At 43.5% G+C, this 21406-nt stretch overlaps 1 pseudogene; it reads right to left on the reverse strand.

Moving 5' to 3' along the window:
• Positions 1-2582: 2582 nt before the first annotated feature.
• LOC119315933 lies at positions 2583-17396 on the reverse strand (annotated as a pseudogene).
• Between the last annotated feature and the right edge of the window lie 4010 nt (positions 17397-21406).

Here is a 21406-nt window from a genome sequence, read left to right on the forward strand (position 1 = left end):
CAGCGCTTTCCATCTCCACCTCCATTGCTGGGGTGGCGCCACCCACGACCAGTGCTCACTGAGGTGGATCTGGAGAAATGGATTACAACCTGTCAATCCACCAGATGACTTAATTAAACACCCACAACAGGGAGCGAAGGGGTCCAGATTAATTACTTTCTGACAGGGGGCCCGGGTTAAGTACTACTCGTAGCAAGTCAATGGTAGGTGACTGCTTGAAACATTAAATAGAACCACGGCTTTCAAGGTACGAGATGCACTGTTGCACACACAGACCAGGCACGGGGCGTGCCCGTCCGTGTATTAATTATTTATGGCACACATTCAATAGAAGAATCTGTTTGATGCCGGAAGCATGGTTCTACAGTCATCTTGCCTCTACGAGCAGCAAAATTTTCCACGGACACGTTCACATTTAAGTCAATAGAAGATTCAAGGCCATGCCTCTGCTTTGCAAATGATTCTGCTGAAACGCTCCTGTCACGGCTTATCACGTACCAGACACACGATCCGGCTTGGCATTGTCACGTACCAGACACACGGTCCTGCCTTTGGCATTGTGACGCACTGTTCTACATGCCACACAGGCATGTAGAACAATTTGTGTCTACGTTCGTGTCTCTTTGTGTTCCAGATGACTCCATTGACTCTAACACCAGGAGAGGCACAGTATGGAGGCCCAGAGAGGCATGCTTTCGTTTTACGCGGGATCACAATTATCACAGGCATGGGCATGAAGCGCGTAAAGGCATGGTCGGTGGTATTACATAGAGTCACGCTAACCTAAGTCTTATGCACAGCCACGGGTGTTTACTCTGTGAGGCACGGAATGGCCTATACGAGAGACCCTGTTTTTAAAAGCATATTTCCTTGTACGGGCATAAGCACGTGCATACAGCATAGAGGCACGGGCGTTTACTCTGTGTTTTAGTGTCAAGGGTCACAAGCACGGGCATACATCACTCAAAGGTCTTCTAATTACATAGAGTCACGCACAGAGGTTTTCTAATTGTATTCACAATGAGTCGCTGTAGAGGCATGGTTTATTCTTACCCGAGTCACGATTGTGCGGTTATTACAGAAACCTAATAGAATCGGACGACTATCCGTGTTACAATTGTTTTCGTTGTAAGATTTTAACTCAAATGCACGAACCGTCAAGTGTGTCAGTGTTTCAAGTCAGAGGTCACCTTCGTGTCTCTTTGTGCTCCAAATGCATCCGTTGATCTATAACCAGGAGTGGCACGGTAAAGATGCGGCATGCTTTTGTTTTACATGGAGCCGCGTTCGTGCGTTAATTGCAGAAACCCAACATGCATGTTAAAATTAAGTCACTAGAAGATTCAAGGCCGTGCCTCTGCTTTGCAGATGATTCTGCTAAAACGCGGACAAAACCAAGTGAATGAAGTGATGGCAGAACCACGACTTTGCAAGAGCGAGACACACAGTCCTGCCTTCGGCATTGTAAAGCACTGTTCTACATGCCACACACAGGCACAGCCGTGATTCCACGTGCCTTAGTAGCAACAGCAAACGCCGTGAACCTACTGCCAGGCACTATATCCATTTGTAACACAGAAACGCAAACACAACCGTGACCCGTTGTGTTTGAAATCTTTGCATCACAGAAGCACCGCGTGAAGGCACATGAGGCATGGTTGGACACGCATCACAAGCACGGTTATTTGAACTACTTACAGTCATGCATTCATAACAGAAGAACATGTGTTAGAACAGGTGATGCACAGTTACCACGAAAGCCACAGTTATGCAGCCCCAGAAGCACTACCCGGATTCTGTGCTTAAAAACGTTTTCGTTCCATAACGGCGGGCGTGACCATACAACCGTGAGAGTCATGGTTGAACACTCACCGGTGGCATGGCCGCGGCTGCCTGTGCCCTTACGTTATTTTTATCTCTTTGTCACGCAGCAGAGAAGCATGCTTGTATGCTTACAACATCCACGTTCAGAAATCGACGCGGCTGCATAAAATAACAAGGAAACCTGTGCCTCTGATATTTTCGTCCGCCGAGTAAAAAATACATAAAGAAGCTTTTGCGTTCTTATTTAAATTTGTTTTGTTTCTATAACTACAGCAAATTAACTTACAAGCCATTCTTATAACCACAACACAAGAAAATAAACAATCCCCACCAATTTCTTGCTATTTCATCACTCCACGTGCGGCCTTGTTTTTGAATGTTCAGCGATCCCTTATTCCTTCTCGACCCTTGTGCAACCCCACCCTTCTGCGTAGCTATTCAACCTATTTACCTGTAAAATTAATATTCATACATAAAAACAAAGCGAAAGATTGCGGTCATCACTATTTTTTGCTTACGTCCTGTTTAAGCTGCATTATTACCTTTTAACTTTTCTATTCGTACTGTTCTCCGGTACCAAAAAGTCTCCACTCAGACCTTTCCTTTCTAAAAATGGACTGCGCAGATTCCGTGCCTTGTCCCGGGCTTCCCTGCACGCATTTTGTGTGACTGGCTTGTGTGATGTTTGATTCTGGCGTAGATGCAAGACTTTGGTAAATGCTCCCTGCTGTTAGTGGGGTCATTGGAATTTCTGGCGTCTAACGTCTTCCTCCTGGGCTTGGAGTGCATTGTCCTAAGCCGTTTGATGTCCTCGATGGTGTTGTCAGCCATTTCATTGACCTTGCCCTCTTCTCCTGCTGCGATTTCCTCTTTTCCTCTTCAATCCTCATCCTCTCCTGCACTTCTGGGTTATCCGGGCAGTTTGTTTTCATGTGACCCTTTTCTCCACAACGGTCGCACTTGGTTGCGGCTTTGTAGCATTTTCCTTTCTTCTCAGAACAAGCTTTGATTTGATCTCCTTTTTTCGTACCCTTTGAGCCACTCATGGGAGGGTTCTTGAGAGTTTCGACAAGAATGCCTGTGTCTGGTTCCTCAGCAAGTGCCGCCATGACTTTTATTTTCATATCTACCGTACACTCACGCAGCACACGGTATGCCTTCTCTTTTCTGCATGCATTTGAATAGATATCTGGCAACTCAGTGTAAGCGAGGCCGAATCTCATAGTTTCATCGTCTTGTATGGTCATGCTATCACCTTGACTTATAGACGGAACTTTTAGACTCTCTGATAGATTCCTGGTCCATCTGGGGATGACAAAGGATTTTGGAAGTTGATCGATCATGCTTGTTTGGTCCATCACCTTAAGCACATGGCGGCACTGAATGCCATCCCTACTCATTTTCTTGCAGCTGCAACTGTATATTTCTTTTTGCTCATCCACATCTACCCTGAACTCAGACCTGTCAAATTCCTCGCCGGGATATGGTCTCCACACTTTATCTCCAGGATCAATAATCTTTTTAAAAAAATACTGCCTCCCCTTTGCCAGATCAGATCACTTGAAGTAAGTCCGGTTCCGTAGTTCCAGCTGGAATTTCCTGAAAATTTCATTCGTGTATACTTGACTTGCTTGTCTTTCAATCGGAAAACCCGTCTCTAGTGATGGCGCCTTCTCTTCTGTTCGGTATCTTTTCTTGTCAAGCGTGGCGAGGCAATTTTGCTGAATCATGTGATACGCATCGACAAACCTTTTTATAGTGTCCTTGTGGTCGACGTAATTCTTCCACATCGAATTCGTGCTCTCACTGTGAGTGGTTGTTGACAAGAAGGGATAGAAACAGTCCTTGAAGTAGGCCGGCACCCAAAAATTTTGGAGTTCCCATAGCGTGTTCAGATGTTTGTTGCCTTCTGCCTTGTGCAGAGAAATTGCTGCTTTCCAGGCACACTCAAACTCGTCTTGATCTAGTGAGTTTTTGACGATTCAAAATATATCATCAGACATCCCTGGGTGCTGCGCAAACACTGCTGCGTTATTTTCCTTCAGGTTCTTCCTAATATGCCACCAGCAGAACATGTGCCTCGTCCTTGGAAGAGCTTCCTTTATTGCAGTCTTCATCGCCTGGTCCTGGTCTATTATTATGTATTTCGGCTCTTTACCTCCCATTGCCTCGACAAACATGCTTAGGAGCCACTTGAATGACCCTATTTTCTCATCCTTCAAAAGGCCTACTCCAAATAGGACGGTCGACCTGTGGTTGTCGACACCTATAATTGGTGCAAATGGCAAGCCATATATATTCATAGAGAATGTGGTGTCAAAAGACACGAAATCTCCATATAGATCATAATTCATCTTACACAAGGAGTCTGTCCAGAACAGGCTGCGCACTACATTGTTCTCTGTCTCTTCCACATGGTGGAATCCCGGCCTCCGCCTCTGCATATCAGCAAACAGTTTCATGGTGTCTGCGATATCGGTGCCGCGCTCTCCAGCCCTGTCCCAGCATGCAATGTTGCTTATGTCAATCGTGTCGAACATAATTTCTCGCCTCGATTTCCCCATGGCAGCAAAAATCTGCATGACCTTCCTTGGTTCTAACCTCGTCTTCTGCAGCACTTGTATAAAGAATTTCTCCTGAGGTGTCATCTTCTTATAGCATCTCATGAACTTTAGCATCCAATCAGATGGGTGAAGCTCGTGGTTGTGCTCTAGACGCACGTTCTTCAGATACCATTTCCTCCTATCTGTATCCCTCTTGGCTGTTATTTGGATTGGGCAGCTTGTCCGGATCAAGCAGTTGCTCCTTCTCTCCTTAACATGTCTCCTAGTTGTTTTATTCTGCCCTTCCTTGGTGCACTGAAGAACCTGCTTGTCAAGCTGCTGATCATATGTCGATCTTCTGCTCGTTGATCGCTTGGTAGCAAAACCAACCTTTCTAGCATATCTGCAGAAAAAGGAAAAGCACTCATCCAATGATCCGAATACCATACCACCTTCTGGTTCGACCGCTTCGGTGACCTCCTGAATCGTTGGGTATATGCCTTCTTTAAACATGTCATCCATTTCTTTCTCTACAATGGTCGGCGGCGCCATGATGATTCTGTCTACCGTGCCTTCATTCGTCTGATCACATTCACTTCTGACGACATCAGTCTCATCACCAGCCATAGGTCCACTTACAACGGAGCTGCTGCTGCTCTCTTGTTTGTCACACGCAGCAGCATCGTTTCTGCATGGCACGGACAAATCCATAAATGAGTTTGCCTCTCCAATGTTGCATTGTGCAATGTTGCTCCCTATTTCTCCAGCACTCGTGCAACCAAGGGACTGTGCTGCTTCTACCATGCAATCCGTGCTGGCGTTGTACGCTACTTGCTGCTGTGAACGTTGCGTTTCCTTCGAAATGGATGGAGAACTATGATATTTCTTTCCCTCATCTGCTATCCCCTCCGCCAAATCCTGAACACATGGCAAGAAACATAATTAGATGTCCAGAGCAGCATATGCATTTTTTTAATTTCTAAACAAAAGATTTATATGACTCATCAGGGCTCATCTGGTATACCAAAACCAGACCCGTGCCTCTTCACCGAGTATAAGCGGTACACCAGAGGCATTGTTCACATCACGAATGTGACATGCTACACACATCTGCACAAAGAGGCACATATGTGCTTCTGTTTACACCATACAACCGGAGACGCACAACAACATCCTATATAAAAGAACACAACTGCACATACAGCCGTACAAGATGGACAGCCGTCCTCCTGTTTTCCACTTTACCCTGTTCTCCCATAAAACTATTTGTGTGTTGAATTGAAAAGCATAGTTCCGACGTCACCTTTGTTTTCCCATGCCTCTCTTGTCCAGCAAATCTTGCAACAACCTCCGTGCATTGATGATTTCGCTGACGATTTTAAATGCCATCAGAGATCCTTTGGAAGGACCCCTCATGTTGAACGCCACAGGTGTCCTTTCAAAGGACCTTGCCTTATGTTTTAATCGATTCGTGGACTACCGCGGTACTTGCTTCCTTCCTCATACACCCGCATGTGGAAGATACTGCAATTTAAATATACCAGACGAAGACAAAGAAAAAATTGCTCACAAAAAAATATACATTTGCTTTAAATGTTGTTGCACGTTCGTATATGCTGTCACCTGTATTGCTTTCTGATGCTGCTGTATGGTAGAGCTTATTGCTCCTATGTTTGATTTTATCGTTGGGCTCTTCTTGCTTGTGCAAACCGTTCCGAATCCTTGAACACCAATGCTTTTGTTGCCAATGATCCTTCTGCTTGCATCAAAGGAAATTCTGTTACCCTGCACCTCTTCATTATGACCACCTACAAACGCTGGGCCGTCACAACGCCCGCTCTGCGCCTTTGTGGGCATCTGTGTCTTCAAACCAAAAAATAATTAGAGGCACGTGCGACTAAAACTTCCACATACGTTAAAACCAGCGTTTGAAATTTTTGTCGTTACCTGCACAATCTGCTTAGTGGAGTCTCTGCTGCTTAGAATGCTCCTCTTGGCAGGTGTCTGTTGCACACCATGCTCCTAGTTGGGGCGTTTTCCAAGAACTTGTGTCTTAGTCTTGACTCCAATATTCCAGCCCGCATAGCATGTGCGTGTTTGACAGCATCTACATCCTTGATCTTCCTCTCGTTTTGTAGTAATTTTTTTCTTCCACCTCTCGATACTCAACTACAGAGTAGATGCACATGATAAATAGATATTATAGCATTCATCCAGGATATATAAATCATTTTTGTTGTTGTTAATGATCTACTATTTGGTGTTCTCAGTGGTGACACCTTGACAGCAAACGTCCCATAAATAAAAGACCAAACACTAATGTTCAACTACCTTACTATTACCCGCCTCCCATAATCCTTGTCGATGTCATTCAAAGACCGACCGTCCCTGTTGTCCTGACCAGATGACGCACTCTTGAACATCTGCCCCGAAAAAGAGACGTAATAAATATAAAGGTTATAAACCTGCAGTATCAGTGTTGAAACTTTTCGAAGTCGATATCAACAGAGATATATTTTTAGTTCTATATAATTAACATATATAAATATATACATATATTAATTTTTCATTAAACTATAGCCTCAACCAAAGTGAGATCCTCTCATGCTAATTTGCTTGTGCAACACTTAACACAAAGATAACCATGAAACCTAACAAAAGTAACAACCTCGTATTACAAGGACGAGAGGATACAAAACAAAAAGCAAATTCAAAACAAAGCTACAGTGTAAAACTAAACAGTTTTATTCTATGAAACCCGACCACAACAAATTCATCAATGAATTGAATCTCGTGTATCAGGAATCGCCGCGCAAAAGGTGCGTTGATAATTTTTTTACTAACTTTGATTGTCAAATCTTATGCGCTGATTGTTCGGAAGTCACACCTTTCTAAATTGTGTGTGGGGGGGTCTCCTTCCCTGTAGTTTGTCAGCGATCCCCTTCAATGATTTTGAATCTCGAAGAGAGAGAAAAGAGAAAGAGAGAGGGAGAGAGAGAGAAAGAAAGAGAGAGGCTACTTCGTTTTTTGCGTGCAGGAGAAGAATAACCTGATAGGTGGGGTGTGTTTTGCAACGCATGAAAGATGGGCATGTTTCTTGGGTGTGACGAGATGTGGTGGGTCTACTTCACTTGGTCGTCTATGACACTGACAAGTGGGCTCTCAGTTACTAATTCCTCTAAGTCTCTCACTAACTTGTGGGGTCGGCCTTATATGAGTCCTACGAGGAGTACCTCCATCTGAGGTGAGAAAATGTGGTAGGTGGGCTTCAAACTCATACTGACATGTGGGCTCTCAAATAGTTCCTCCAAGTATTTGACTAACTTGTGGGGTCGTCCGCAGATGAGTTCCAGATCTCTCTCCATCTAGCATCGGTGGCGACAGGCGAGCTTTCCAAAGGAAAGCCAACCCTGATCCCTCCGCAGAGTTCGCTCGTCACTGAAAAATTATCAGTCTCCTTCATCTCACTCGCCGTGGATCTCCTGTTCAGGTAATCCATTGCATCCTCACCATGATTATGCCACCGATTCAACGTTTGAACAAAAAAATACCACTGCTAGCAATTCCGCGGGCTGCATACACACCGCATGTGCGCAACACAGCAGGTGGGGCGCAATTTGAATATCGGTTCCGCATCCAATTATCTTCAGCTGGTTCGTGCTCAAACTGTTGTGTTGTCTTAACAGCAGAGGGGTTATGGATTTAAAATTAGGACTCAGCTAACCTCACTTTAACCATGCCAACTTCATGCTTGCGCCGTGGTTTTGCTAACTTGAGTTATATCTCCAGCCATGCAAAACTTAACCACTCGTCTTAGCTAACCAACTAGAGACAGGTCAAATTATTTGTATAGATCTGCAATCTATAGCAGAGATCCAAAGGATTTACGTCTGTTTTTGCAAAACACTTACTAACTCAGAGTTAGAACCCGTCTTAGCTAACCAACCTGTTGATGATGGTCTCACATGGACTGCTAACAACTATCTTACATAGCTGACCTGGTAACGATGATGTCTCATGACCTCTTATGTAGAGTTCAATGAGATGGATTCCACCCCACAGCTGTCGGAGACTCGGTCTCAGTCTGTCGATGGCACGGAGATTGTCACCCAAGATTTCATGGTTCATGACCAACTAGAGGTAGAGAGACTAAGGATCGAGTTAAAACATGCAGCGCACAAAAAGCTTGTTGAGGAGTACAGGACAAAGAAGCAGCTTGCTGCCTCGAAGTAGGTGTTTTTTATCATGCATCTCGCGTGTGTCGTTGAAATTTCTTTGGAAATCAATGCCTCTCATTCTAGCTGCATTTTTATCACGGCTTAAATATTTATCTCTGTTTTGCTGACTCAGCGTTTATATGTAAGCTTCTGCCATAAAAGCATGTGGTTCAACAATACATTTGCTAAAGGTCATTTCTTATCTTTGTCCACAGAGCTGTTGCAATGGGTGAATACGAAGAAGAGTTCAGCACAAAACTTAGCTTCCAAAAATTCATTTTTCATCTGTGAAAAGCTAACAGAACCACAAAAACAGCTAGTTAGAGATATTGGTTTTGGGTACCTTCTAGATCTATGTTGTCGCGAGCTTCCAAGGTGTTTCGTTCGCTGGCTTGTCCGCTATTTTGATTGCCCTTCCAGGTGTTTCATACTGCTTAGTGGATACAGATTCCTTATCAACTCATACACCGTGCACCGAATCTTAGGAATTCCACTGGGCGGGCACATTATCCCTAGAAAATGCTCAGAAGCTTTCAGATGTCAGGTTAAGTCTGAAACTCGGTGTGCTAGGCATGCTCCAAACATCAGAGTGTTAACTGATCTCATAACCCCAGAGCTGACAGGAGAAGTGTTTCAACGGGTTTTCGTGATGTTTGCAACAGCGGTATTTCTATGCCCAACGACATATGATTGCGTTAGCCTTGACTATTTAGCCGCTCTAGAAGGACCAACAAGTAACATATCATCATATGATTGGTCCAATGCTGTCACAGAGAAACTGGTGACATCACTCCAGACCTTCAAGGATAAAGGATTAGCAGGCGCCCTGTGTGGCTGCCTTCTGATTCCAGTGGTTCGTTCACTAACTTGTACACTTCTTTATACCCACAAGCAGCTACAAGAACATGATTAAATTTTACCTCTTCCTCACTTGTAGATAACGTATTTTGAGTACCTGGATACGGAGATTATGGACCTGGAACCTGACACTCCTGCAAGACTTGTCATGTGGGACACAGAGGCCATTAAGAATTATGATAACATAGACAGCCTGTCAATAGAGGACGGAATTTTTGGGAAACACACGGTGAGTCAACTTTTCATCATTTTCCTTTGGCGAACTTTTCGACTCAACATAATGACTTAGCTGCGATATATTAATTTGACTTGACTGTAATTCTTTCCTTCCACATGGCAGCTGAAAGACATTAGGCGCACGCCTTTCCAACCACCGCCTTTCCAACCACCGCCAAATGAGTCCCAGACTAGAAGCCTACATAGAAGAATTTGTGCCTCAATAAAAACTTTGTTCCGTAAGTGATTTCCAGCTTCTGCACCTGATTTTATGTTTGAAATGATGTTCCCTAAGTTTTTACGAAACAGATACATGTCCTACTGTATTCATCCAGACAGTTTCCTATAGTACGTTAGCTGTGCTTTTGTGTTAAAACCAGAAGTGCTTCCTATAGGATGTTAGCTCTGCTTTTGTGTTAAAACAGAAGTGCTTCCTATAGGACGTTAGTTGTGCTTTTGTGTTAAAACCAGAAGTGCTTCCTATAGTACGTTAGATGTGCTTTTGTGTTAAAACTAGAAGTGCTTCCTATAGTACGTTAGCTGTGCCTTTGTGTTAAATATAAAAGTGCTTCCTATAGTACCTTAGCTGTGCCTTTATGTTAAAACCAGAAGTGCTTCCTATAGGACATTAGTCGTACTTTTGTGTTAAATATAGAAGTGCTTCCTATAGTACGTTAGATGTGCTTTTGTGTTAAATATAAAAGTGCTTCATATAGTACCTTAGATGTGCCTTTATGTTAAAACCAGAAGTGCTTCCTATAGGACGTTAGCCGTACTTTTGTGTTAAATATAGAAGTGCTTCCTATAGTACGTTAGTTGTGCTTTTGTGTTAAATATAAAAGTGCTTCCTATAGGACGTTATCTATGCCTTTGTGTTAAAACCAGAAGTACTTCCTATAGGACGTTATCTGTGCTTTTGTGTTAAAACCAGAACTGCTTCCTATAATACGTTAACCGTGCTTTTGTGTTAAATATAAAAGTGCTTCCTATAGTACGTTAACTGCGCATTTGTGTTAGATATACAAGTGTCTCCTATAGTACATTAGCTGTGCTTTGGTGTTAAAACTATAAGTGCTTCCTATAATACGTTAGCCGTGCCTTTGCGTTAAAACTAATAGTGCTTCGTAAAGTACGTTAGCTGTGCTTTTGTGTTAAAACAAGAAGTGCTTTCATATAATATGTTACCTGTGCCTTTGCGTTAAAACTAACAGTGCTTCCTATATATAGTACGTTAGCTGTAATTTTGTGTTAAAACTAGAAGTGCTTCCTATAATACGTTAGCTGTGCCTTTGCGTTAAATATAGAAGTGCTCCCTATAGTATGTTACCTGTGCTTTTCTGTTAAAAATACAGGTACTTCCTATAGAACGTTAACTGTGCCTTTGTGTTAAATATAGAAGTGCTCCCTATAGTATGTCATCCGTGCTTTTTGTGTTAAAACTACAAGTGCTTCCTATAGTACGTTAACTGTGCCTTTGTATTAAACATAGAAGTGCTTCATATAGTACGTTAGCTGTGCCTTTGTGTTAATTGTAACACTGCTTCCCTACGATGGTAGATCAACCATGCTTCGTAAGGTAGGTCGACTGCGCTCTTTCAAGGAATGTGTTCACCATGATTCATGTACTTTGTTAGCCGCGCTTCCGGCAGCACACCATGTGTCCTTCTGCGCATATTATTCCATGCCCTTTCTGCAATTATTGACACAATGTACAGTAGTTCACAAGATATTTTTCATTTTCGATATTAATAACTCCTTTTCATTCTCGGTGTTAATAATATCTGATGGTTTTCTTTCAATTCCAGGCCAAGATGAAAATTGCCAAAGTTATCAATGAAATGTACAAAGAACTTTTCTCGCAGTTTCAACCAGTTCTCGAGCAGAAATTGAAGAAGCTCCTTTCACTTGGTAGGGATCTTAGTGCAAAAGAAACCAAGACCAAAGACCAGGATGTTTATTGCAACTTGCAACATGACAACTCAAATGAAAAAGAAACTTTTTCATCACTCCCTTCAACATATTCTATGCTTCCAAGTTCTAGCACGACAAGCAGTCAAAGTTCTTCCAGCAGTGGCTCAACCAGTGTCCTTCACGCCACATCATACTCCCTGGAAAATTTAAAGGGTTGCTGCGATACCCCTAACCCAAAATCCCAGAATCCGTACGATAGAGAGCAGTCCCAAATTCATCTATCTTCACACATAAAATCATCAGCCCAGATTAAGTTGCTATTGGAAGTGAACAGGATCGACCACAACAAAGAGGACATTGATGAACAAGCCAAGATTCATCTGGACAAAGTTCATAACCATCTGCACAACTGCCTTGATGGCTTGCCGGTCCATGAGCCCTCCGTGTCAACATCCGAGATGCTGGAGAGCGGGGCAATTATAATGATAGGTGAAAATTCATCTGAGTGTTCTGTACCGATTGAAACCCAAAATTCTGCTGGAGGATCTGCAGACCACAACTCTCTGACAAGCCCACTGGAAAAACTCTTGGAGGAAACAGCAAAACCTACTGCAACAGAAACACCAGCCTCGCACTCTGCGGTTGACAAACAATTACTGACTGATCCAATCTCAGCAGATACACTTGGAGCACATGTTTATCACGTTGGGAAAACGTCACCAACTACTGCACGGTCCAGCGGTTCTGACAGCGCTCACAACAACTCTTCAACCAACACAAAAAGCCTCATTGTATCCCAGCCTGCACAAAAATCAAACAATGTCACTGGACAACGTTCTTCTTCGCTATAGGAAGATAAGGTCCATCTTGTTTCAACTTTGAGTGACGAGAAGAACATTGCTGAAACAGAACGCACAAGAGCTACTTCCTCCCTTCCTCCTAAAGTAGAAGTCCCCAATGATTTTGCCAGTGGTTCTGGCTCAGTACTAGACACGGGAAAAGCAATTCCATCCACTAGTTATGCTCCACTGGTTGCTGCACCATCTGTCAATGCAGAAGACAATAACATTGCAGAAGAACATGAACAGTGTACGAAGCAACCACCTATTGATCCTACAGACAGCGTCCCTATTACCACAAGCGCACATCCGCCAAAACCGGAACCACAAATGGCACCTCACAAGAGGTCCTTAAAGCAGTCAAAAGATCCAGGTAACAAGAGTACAGCGCCTCCTATGAAAAGAGTTAGGATACTGGATCCTCCACATAATTCAACAGAAACTGCAAACAACCAGTCTCTACAAGCTGACAACCACAGAAGCCTCCTTAATTGTGGATTCATTGATGATGATCAAATATGGCCTGACCCATCTATCTATGAACAACTTGACAGAGTCATTGAACAAAAAAAGAAACAACCCTTTCATAACCAAGTAACATCACAACAATGCCAACCTGATACTGTCTCACACTTGGCCAATAATTCAAGCTCGTCAGCTAGATCTTCCCTTTCTAACTATTCAGAGCCACCTATACCCAGTAGATCAGGATCAATGTCAGGCGGTAGCCACCCCACATAGGCCTTTGATACGTCATACTCTACAGGTTTAACTCAAACTGTCTTGTCCCAAAATTTACCAGCAACTCCCTTGTCCCAACACTACAACCAACCAGCTCCTAGTATCAAAAACCACTTCTACCGACATCCTGGTGCTCAGAATAATGACGGTTCAAACAAAAGCCAGCGCTCACCATATGCGATGAACAACCAAAGTCACAAGAAGTACCAGCAACAAACCACTGTCCGTGATGCCCACTACCCCCAACACAATGATGCTCAGAACAACAGCACTACACAGTGCCAACAACGCCAACCTCAAGAGCAGAACAATCAGCAACCACACAGAGGCGGGTCTAATGGGCAAAGTTATAGTGCCTTGCAACAACAGTTCAACATCATGCAGTATTCCGGCCATCCTCTCCAGCATTTTCCAACAGATATTCTTTCAAGCTCAACCGGTAATCCAACTGTCAGAACATTAAAACTGCGCATGCAATACCAACCACAACGCCTAATGTTCCAAAGAAACAACAATTATAATGAGGGTCATCTGCAAATTAGTAATGGTCAATTGAACTCCGGTGGTCATGTCTTCCAGCCTCACCACATCATTCTGAGCTAGAACAGACTCTATTCACTGACCAAGAGAATGACCATCAAGATCACTGCCAACTTTTGGAAATAAGAGATTCCACAAACGAGGAGAAAGAAGTGTATGAAACAATCATCGACAATACGCCAGGTATCAAGCAAAATGATAGGTAATGAATTCGTTGTTCCTGTTACAGTAAAGTTTTGGTCCCTTCGTTTAATAATGCTAATCGTTTCATCTTATGTTTAAAAAGAAAATCCTACGATTTAAAATTCATTTGTTTTTTACAGCAAGAGGATATTCTACGTCGATCGACGTTGGGCCGATCACCGAACTTTAGGTTTGTCAATGAAGGTATACGGATATATCCACTCATTCGTGGTCGATGCTTACTCAGCGTTGTTGATGAAAGAACAATTCTACGCAACGCCAACATTTGTGCACAAGCATATAATGTACATGGACGCTTCTGTAAGTTCTTGCTTCTCATAAATAATAATAAAAAATCACAGTTACTGCTACTACCACACTGAGTGACACAGCTACAATTTTCTGCAGGATAAATTTAAAGTTCTAGGAGCAAGCACAAAACTACTCAAGGAACAGATTGTGGAAAAAACTATTAGGTACATGCTGCCCAAAAAATGTAACATCGTGAGTTCACCCTACTCACTCTATCTGCCCAGTGTTCATCTTTGATTCTACAAGTTTTTCTTGTTACAATGATATTATTCCTTGTCAATTGTTTTAGGTCTTAATACCTGTGAGAAAAGATCCACATTTTATCTACCTCATCATCGTGAATCTTGCAATGCGTCGCTTCGAAATTCTGTGTCCTTATATCAATTGCGATGGTATAAAGGAACACTCGGACATTGTCATCGAAAACTTCAAGAGAGCTTACCATTCTGCTTACAACAATTATCCTCACACCATGGCCTCCTTTCATGTCAAACATGTGCAGAGTGTATGTAACTCAGACAGAGAGTAAGTTTCTTTTAACTGTAGCTCTACCTCATTTAAACCATGCATCTTTTTGTTCCACTACACATCCCATACCTAGTATTCACCTTCTAATCACAGACATTAATGCTCTCAATTTTCAAGGATGACAGTGCTATTTACACCATGCATTTGATGCCGCTCATTAATATGAATAATAATTCATTTTTATCAATAATGTAAGTTCATTCTCATTGACAACACATCAACATACGTTCATCCAAGCCAGCTGAACATTAAGTTTTGCAATAAATTTTATTAATTTGCACGGTTATGTGTTTGCAGATCCATGTGAAACCAATGAGAGAACAACTAACTTACAAAATGATAACATCCAACCACAACACAGCCATGTATTTGAGGCACTAAGCATCGTCCTCGACAAGTACAATATCTGGCGCGAAAGAAGAAGAGTTGGAAGAAGATGAATACTGCTTAAATTTGCATTAATTTAGCTGGAGCCATCCGAACATTGTTTCAGACAGCCATATCGACTCATATGTAATCACAACAACATTTCACCTATTTTTGTGTCCGTCCAAGGTATCTGCTATGGATCCCGTTAAACACAGCTGTGCGTTCAAATGGTCAAGTCTTAAATTCCTGAACAACAAACATTTACAAATAAGAATCATATTTTTTCCAAAAGTTCTAAACATGATATTCAACACATCACTTCCTTGCACTAGAACACCACTCAATGACTCACCTCAATGACTCACCTCCAGTAATCCGGGTCACGGAGGCACTGTCGTGCCTCTTTCCACGTAGAACGTGCTTCTCTAACCACGGATAACTAAGCTGACACACACAAGTGCGCCACCAGTTACCACAGGACCGTCCCCTCTCGACTGCTTAACACCGGTCCCTCTCCAAGCCAAATGAGTCATGGAAGCACGACCATGGATCAAGTTAACGAAAGAAGAACCATCCTCTGTGATAGACGACTAAACTGAAAAAAATACCAAAACAGAAGAACGACCGTGACTTCAACTGTAAAAGGTCCGTGACCTCACAAGTTTCAACGACGAGTCTCTCTCAGCAAATAAGTGAAAGCAAACGTTTCGAAAGAAAGGCACGACCATGCCTTTGAGTAACATCGTAGATGTGCCTCTCCGAGCGAACGTGTAAGAGAAAGCATTTGCGAACAACAGACAGAACTCTGACTCAACATAACATAGCACATGGCTCCACTAACTAGACAGACGTGACTTCACTAGCAGACTAACTAGAAATATTACAGAACATACAACCATGACAGTGACTCATACTAACATAAGGCAACCGTCGATAACACAATACTCCCACAAAAAGTATCACACTGGATTACCGTCCCTAAAACAGACAACATATACTGAAACAGACAACATATATTGAAACAGATAGCAAAGTGGCAAAATCTGAAGAATCTTAAACACACTCAAGCTCTGCATAAAACCATTTCAAACACACAACCACAACCATATATTCAATATAAAAACAACTGTGCCAAACACAGTACAAACACAAAGCAAAAGTAAAGCCCCTACCTGTCAGTGAAGAAGCTAGCAAACTAATAAGACCAGAGCGTGCCTTGCCTAAAACAAAATCAATGCCTCCCTAAACAAATGACTGTGCGCTGCCTAGAATCACGAAAGTGCACATCTGAGTGCTCCTCTTAATACATCTCATCTTATACCAACTCGTAGCAACAAATCATACAGGAAAATATTCTTGAAGGCACCCAATCAAGAAAAACATAATGGAACGAAAATAAACTTAAATTTCCAAACTAGTCAACTCCATCCAGTTCAAAATAAAACAACCACAATTACAAATTCATCAGTCTATGTAATACTACCCCATACAATAACTATCAAATAACCAATTCATCACACAATCCATCTTGCCAGCACTTCCACCTGGACTACTCCTCAGAAACGTCCTCGCCATCTGAGATCAGGAAGACAGCGACGATGCAGGATGTCCCTCATCGACAGAAACCATAGCTCATAGCTCACATACCCTTCCTAAAGGAAAATCAAATTAAAACATGAATATACAAAAAAACAAGTACTGTTTTGGCAACAAAGGCAAAAACTAACAAAAATGAAATCTTCACTTAAAGTAGCTCCATATTTCAGGTGATCAAAAGTAAGTGGCTTCCAATCCCAGTAGTGACGAAGAAGTTCTAGAAAAGATGACTCCAGCTTCGAATAAGATTCGTCAATGATGGCTCCTGCTAAGTCCTCCATGGAGTCCCTTTCTTCGCCGCCTTTGATCATAAACTTCTCTTGGATGTCGATATGGTACCCTTCTAGAATTCTGATGAAATCTTGAAAAGGAGCATCTCTAATATTCCTGACGCCCACACTAGAGAAAGTTATACCTCTATTCTCAAGGAAATCCTTCAGGGCAGGGCACTCCGTCCTGGCCCTGCAGAAGTGATAGAGCAAAACATGATTCCGCATAGCCAGTTGCATGACAGCGACTTTTCTACGCCCATAACAATCTTTTCGCGTGAACTCCATGCCGAGACCAACAAACTTGTGCTTCTCCTCGCGCAACCAGTCCTCGTACAAGCGAATGATCTCATCCACCTTACCAGGCTCGTTGGTGTACCACACGTCGTGCTTCGTGTTACCATCGGCAACTATAGAATGGTACTCAGTGGTGTTCAAAAAGTCGTCCATGGCAACGAGCAGTAAGATGCCAATGGAGATTCCTAAGACCCTGCGACAAGGTTGGGGAGTGGCGAGGAGGCTGGGAACTGACTGATGTTCTGTGGCTACAATACGACGTGAAAACCTCACAAACACGGCCAGTATTTAACCTTGGCGAGGGACCTTTGAGTTACAATGCGCATTAACATGTGAACTAGGAACAGCGAATAGACGGTTGTGCTTCCGAAGCACATAAAACCATGCACTTCGTAAAGTCACGGCTGTGCACAAATATTTGATGCCGTGGAGAAATCGAGGAGCCTCTAACTTTATTTTCGGTAACTGACACACTGAATAGTCACATCGAACAGCCGGCACATCGGTCATCAATTCCTCCTTTGAAAAAAGACCACCAATGGAAGAATCCAATGAAGCAAACAAACAGCCAGCCGTACGCCTTAGATCCGAAGGCCAAAACTCATTTGTGCCTCATCTAGCTAGATTCACAACATCTGTCCCTCGATAGTCAAGGCTGGTTTCAGGTGAGGCCCGGGTATGCAGGCACAACACGCACATACGTGTTTATCAGGCACAGGTATGTAGGCACACGACGCACATACGTGTCTATTCCACAGGCACGGGTATCACCACAAGCACGTAGAGATACAAGCAGCAACTCGCCGGAAACACATGAATGCAGGCAACAAAGGCACGAAAACATAGCCTCTACATGCACGTGCTTCCGCTTGGCAAGGCACAAATATGACCTTGCAATTAACGTTCTCGAGCCACCGCTAGACACCCTCTGCATACAGACATGGAATTGCAGCTTCTCCGACGCACAAGCACAGTTTTCGAATTGGCATTATCAAGGCACAAATACAAATCCTCTAGATGAAAAAAAGAGAGGTGGCAGAGGCATCGGTAAGAACACTTTGTTCGAGAGGCACGGTTGCAAACTCTCAAGAGGGACAGCCATGTGACACCGCAGACACATAGACACGTGAAGTTTATCACATGAGGATACATCAAATACAAGCAACGAATCAATGGTAGAAGTGAAAGAGCCACAGTTTTAAAGTGTCTAGAGGCACGGGCGTGTAGAAGCATGGGCACGACGAGTCACAGCCACTGCATGTTGGAAATATACCCTAGAGGCAATAATAAAAGCATTATTATTATATTTCCTTGTTCATGATAATTGTCTTTATTCATGCTATAATTGTATTATCCGGAAATCGTAATACATGTGTGAATAATAGACACCAACATGTCCCTAGTAAGCCTCTAGTTGACTAGCTCGTTGATCAACGGATAGTCATGGTTTCCTGACTATGGACATTGGATGTCATTGATAACGAGATCACATCATTAGGAGAATGATGTGATGGACAAGACCCAATCCTAAACATAGCACAAGATCATATAGTTCATTTGCTAGAGTTTTCCAATGTCAAGTATCCTTTCCTTAGACCATGAGATCGTGTAACTCCCGGATACCATAGGAGTGCTTTGGGTATACCAAATGTCACAATGTAACTGGGTGACTATAAAGGTATACTACGGGTATCTCCGAAAGTGTCTGTTGGGTTGACACGGATCAAGACTGGGATTTGTCACTCCGTATGACGGAGAGGTATCACTGGGCCCACTCGGTAATGCATCATCATAATGAGCTCAAAGTGACCAAGTGTCTGGTCACGGGATCATGCATTACGGTACGAGTAAAGTGACTTGCCGGTAACGAGATTGAACGAGGTATTGGGATACCGACGATCGAATCTCGGGCAAGTAACATATCGATTGACAAAGGGAATTGTATACGGGGTTGCTTGAATCCTCGACATCGTGGTTCATCCGATGAGATCATCGAGGAGCATGTGGGAGCCAACATGGGTATCCAGATCCCGCTGTTGGTTATTGACCGGAGAGCGATCTCGGTCATGTCTACATGTCTCCCGAACCCGTAGGGTCTACACACTTAAGGTTCGGTGACGCTAGGGTTGTAGGGATATGTATATGCAGTAACCCGAATGTTGTTCGGAGTCCCGGATGAGATCCCGGACGTCATGAGGAGTTCCGGAATGGTCTGGAGGTAAAGAATTATATATGGGAAGTCCTGTTTCGGCCATCGGGACAAGTTTCGGGGTCACCGGTATTGTACCGGGACCACCGGAAGGGTCCCGGGGGTCCACCTGCCCCCGGGGGCCACATGGGATGTAGGGGGTGCGCCTTGGCCTACATGGGCCAAGGGCACCAACCCCAAGAGGCCCATGCGCCTAGGGTTTCAAGGAGGGAAGAGTCCTAGGAGGGGAAGGCACCTCCTAGGTGCCTTGGGGAGGAGGGATTCCTCCCCTTGGCCGCACCCCCCTAGGAGATTAGATCTCCTAGGGCCGGTGCCCCCCCCCCTTGGCCCTCCTATATATAGTGGGGAGATGGAGGACTTCTTACCCTTGCCTTTGGTGCCTCCCTCTCCCTCTCCAACACATCCTCCTCCTCCATAGTGCTTAGCGAAGCCCTGCCGGACTACTGCAGGTCCATCACCACCACGCCGTCGTGCTGCTGCTGGAGACATCTCCCTCAACCTCTCCTTCCCCCTTGCTGGATCAAGAAGAAGGAGACGTTACACTGACCGTACGTGTGTTGAACACAGAGGTGCCGTCCGTTCGGCGCTAGGATCTCCGGTGATTTGGATCACGTCGAGTACGCCTTCCTCATCCCCATTCTTTGAACGCCTCTGCGCGTGATCTACAAAGGTATGTAGATGCAATCCAATCACTCGTTGCTAGATGAACTCCTAGATGGATCTTGGTGAAACCGTAGGAAAATTTTTGTTTTCTGCAACGTTCCCCAACAGTGGCATCATGAGCTAGGTCTATGCGTAGTTCTTCTTGCGCGAGTAGAACACAATTTGTTGTGGGCGTAGATGTTGTCAACTTTCTTGCCGCTACTAGTCTTATCTTGCTTCAACGGTATTGTGGGATGAAGCGACCCGGACCAACCTTACACGTACGCTTACGTGAGACCGGTTCCATCGACTAACATGCACAAGTTGCATAAGGTGGCTGGCGGGTGTCTGTCTCTCCTACTTTAGTTGTAGCGGATTCGATGAAAAGGGTCCTTATGAAGGGTAAATAGAAGTTGACAAATCACGTTGTGGCTTTCACTTAGGTAAGGAAACGTTCTTGCTAGAACCCTACTTCAGCCACGTAAAACTTGCAACAACAATTAGAGGACGTCTAACTTGTTTTTGCAGCAAGTGCTTTGTGATATGATATGGCCAAAGTTGTGATGAATGATGAATGATCTATATGTGATGTATGAGATGTTCATGCTATTGTAATAGGAATCACGACTTGCATGTCGATGAGTATGACAACCGGCAGGAGCCATAGGAGTTGTCTTTATTTTTTGTATGACCTGCGTGTCATTGAGAAACGCCATGTAAATTACTTTACTTTATTGCTAAACGCGTTAGCCATAGTAGTAGAAGTAATAGTTGTCGAGCAACTTCATGGAGACACAATGATGGAGATCATGATGATGGAGATCATGGTGTCATGCCGGTGACAAGATGATCATGGAGCCCCAAGATGGAGATCAAAGGAGCTATGTGATATTGGCCATATCATGTCACTATTATTATTTGATTGCATGCGATGTTTATCATGTTTTGCATCTTGTTTGCTTAGAATGACGGTAGTAAATAAGATGATCCCTCATAATAATTTCAAGAAAGTGTTCCCCCTAACTGTACACCGTTGCGACAGTACGTTGTTTCGAAGCACCACGTGATGATCGGGTGTTAGATTCTAACGTTCACATACAACGGGTGTAAGACAGATTTACACATGCAAACACTTAGGTTGACTTGACGAGCCTAGCATGTACAGACATGGCCTCGGAACACAGAAGACCGAAAGGTCGAGCATGAGTCGTATAGAAGATACGATCAACATGAAGATGTTCACCGATGTTGACTAGTCCGTCTCACGTGATGATCGGACACGGCCTAGTTGACTCGGATCATGTTATACTTA

Source organism: Triticum dicoccoides, chromosome 6A, assembly GCF_002162155.2.
Source record: "Triticum dicoccoides isolate Atlit2015 ecotype Zavitan chromosome 6A, WEW_v2.0, whole genome shotgun sequence".
NCBI lineage: Eukaryota > Viridiplantae > Streptophyta > Magnoliopsida > Poales > Poaceae > Triticum > Triticum dicoccoides.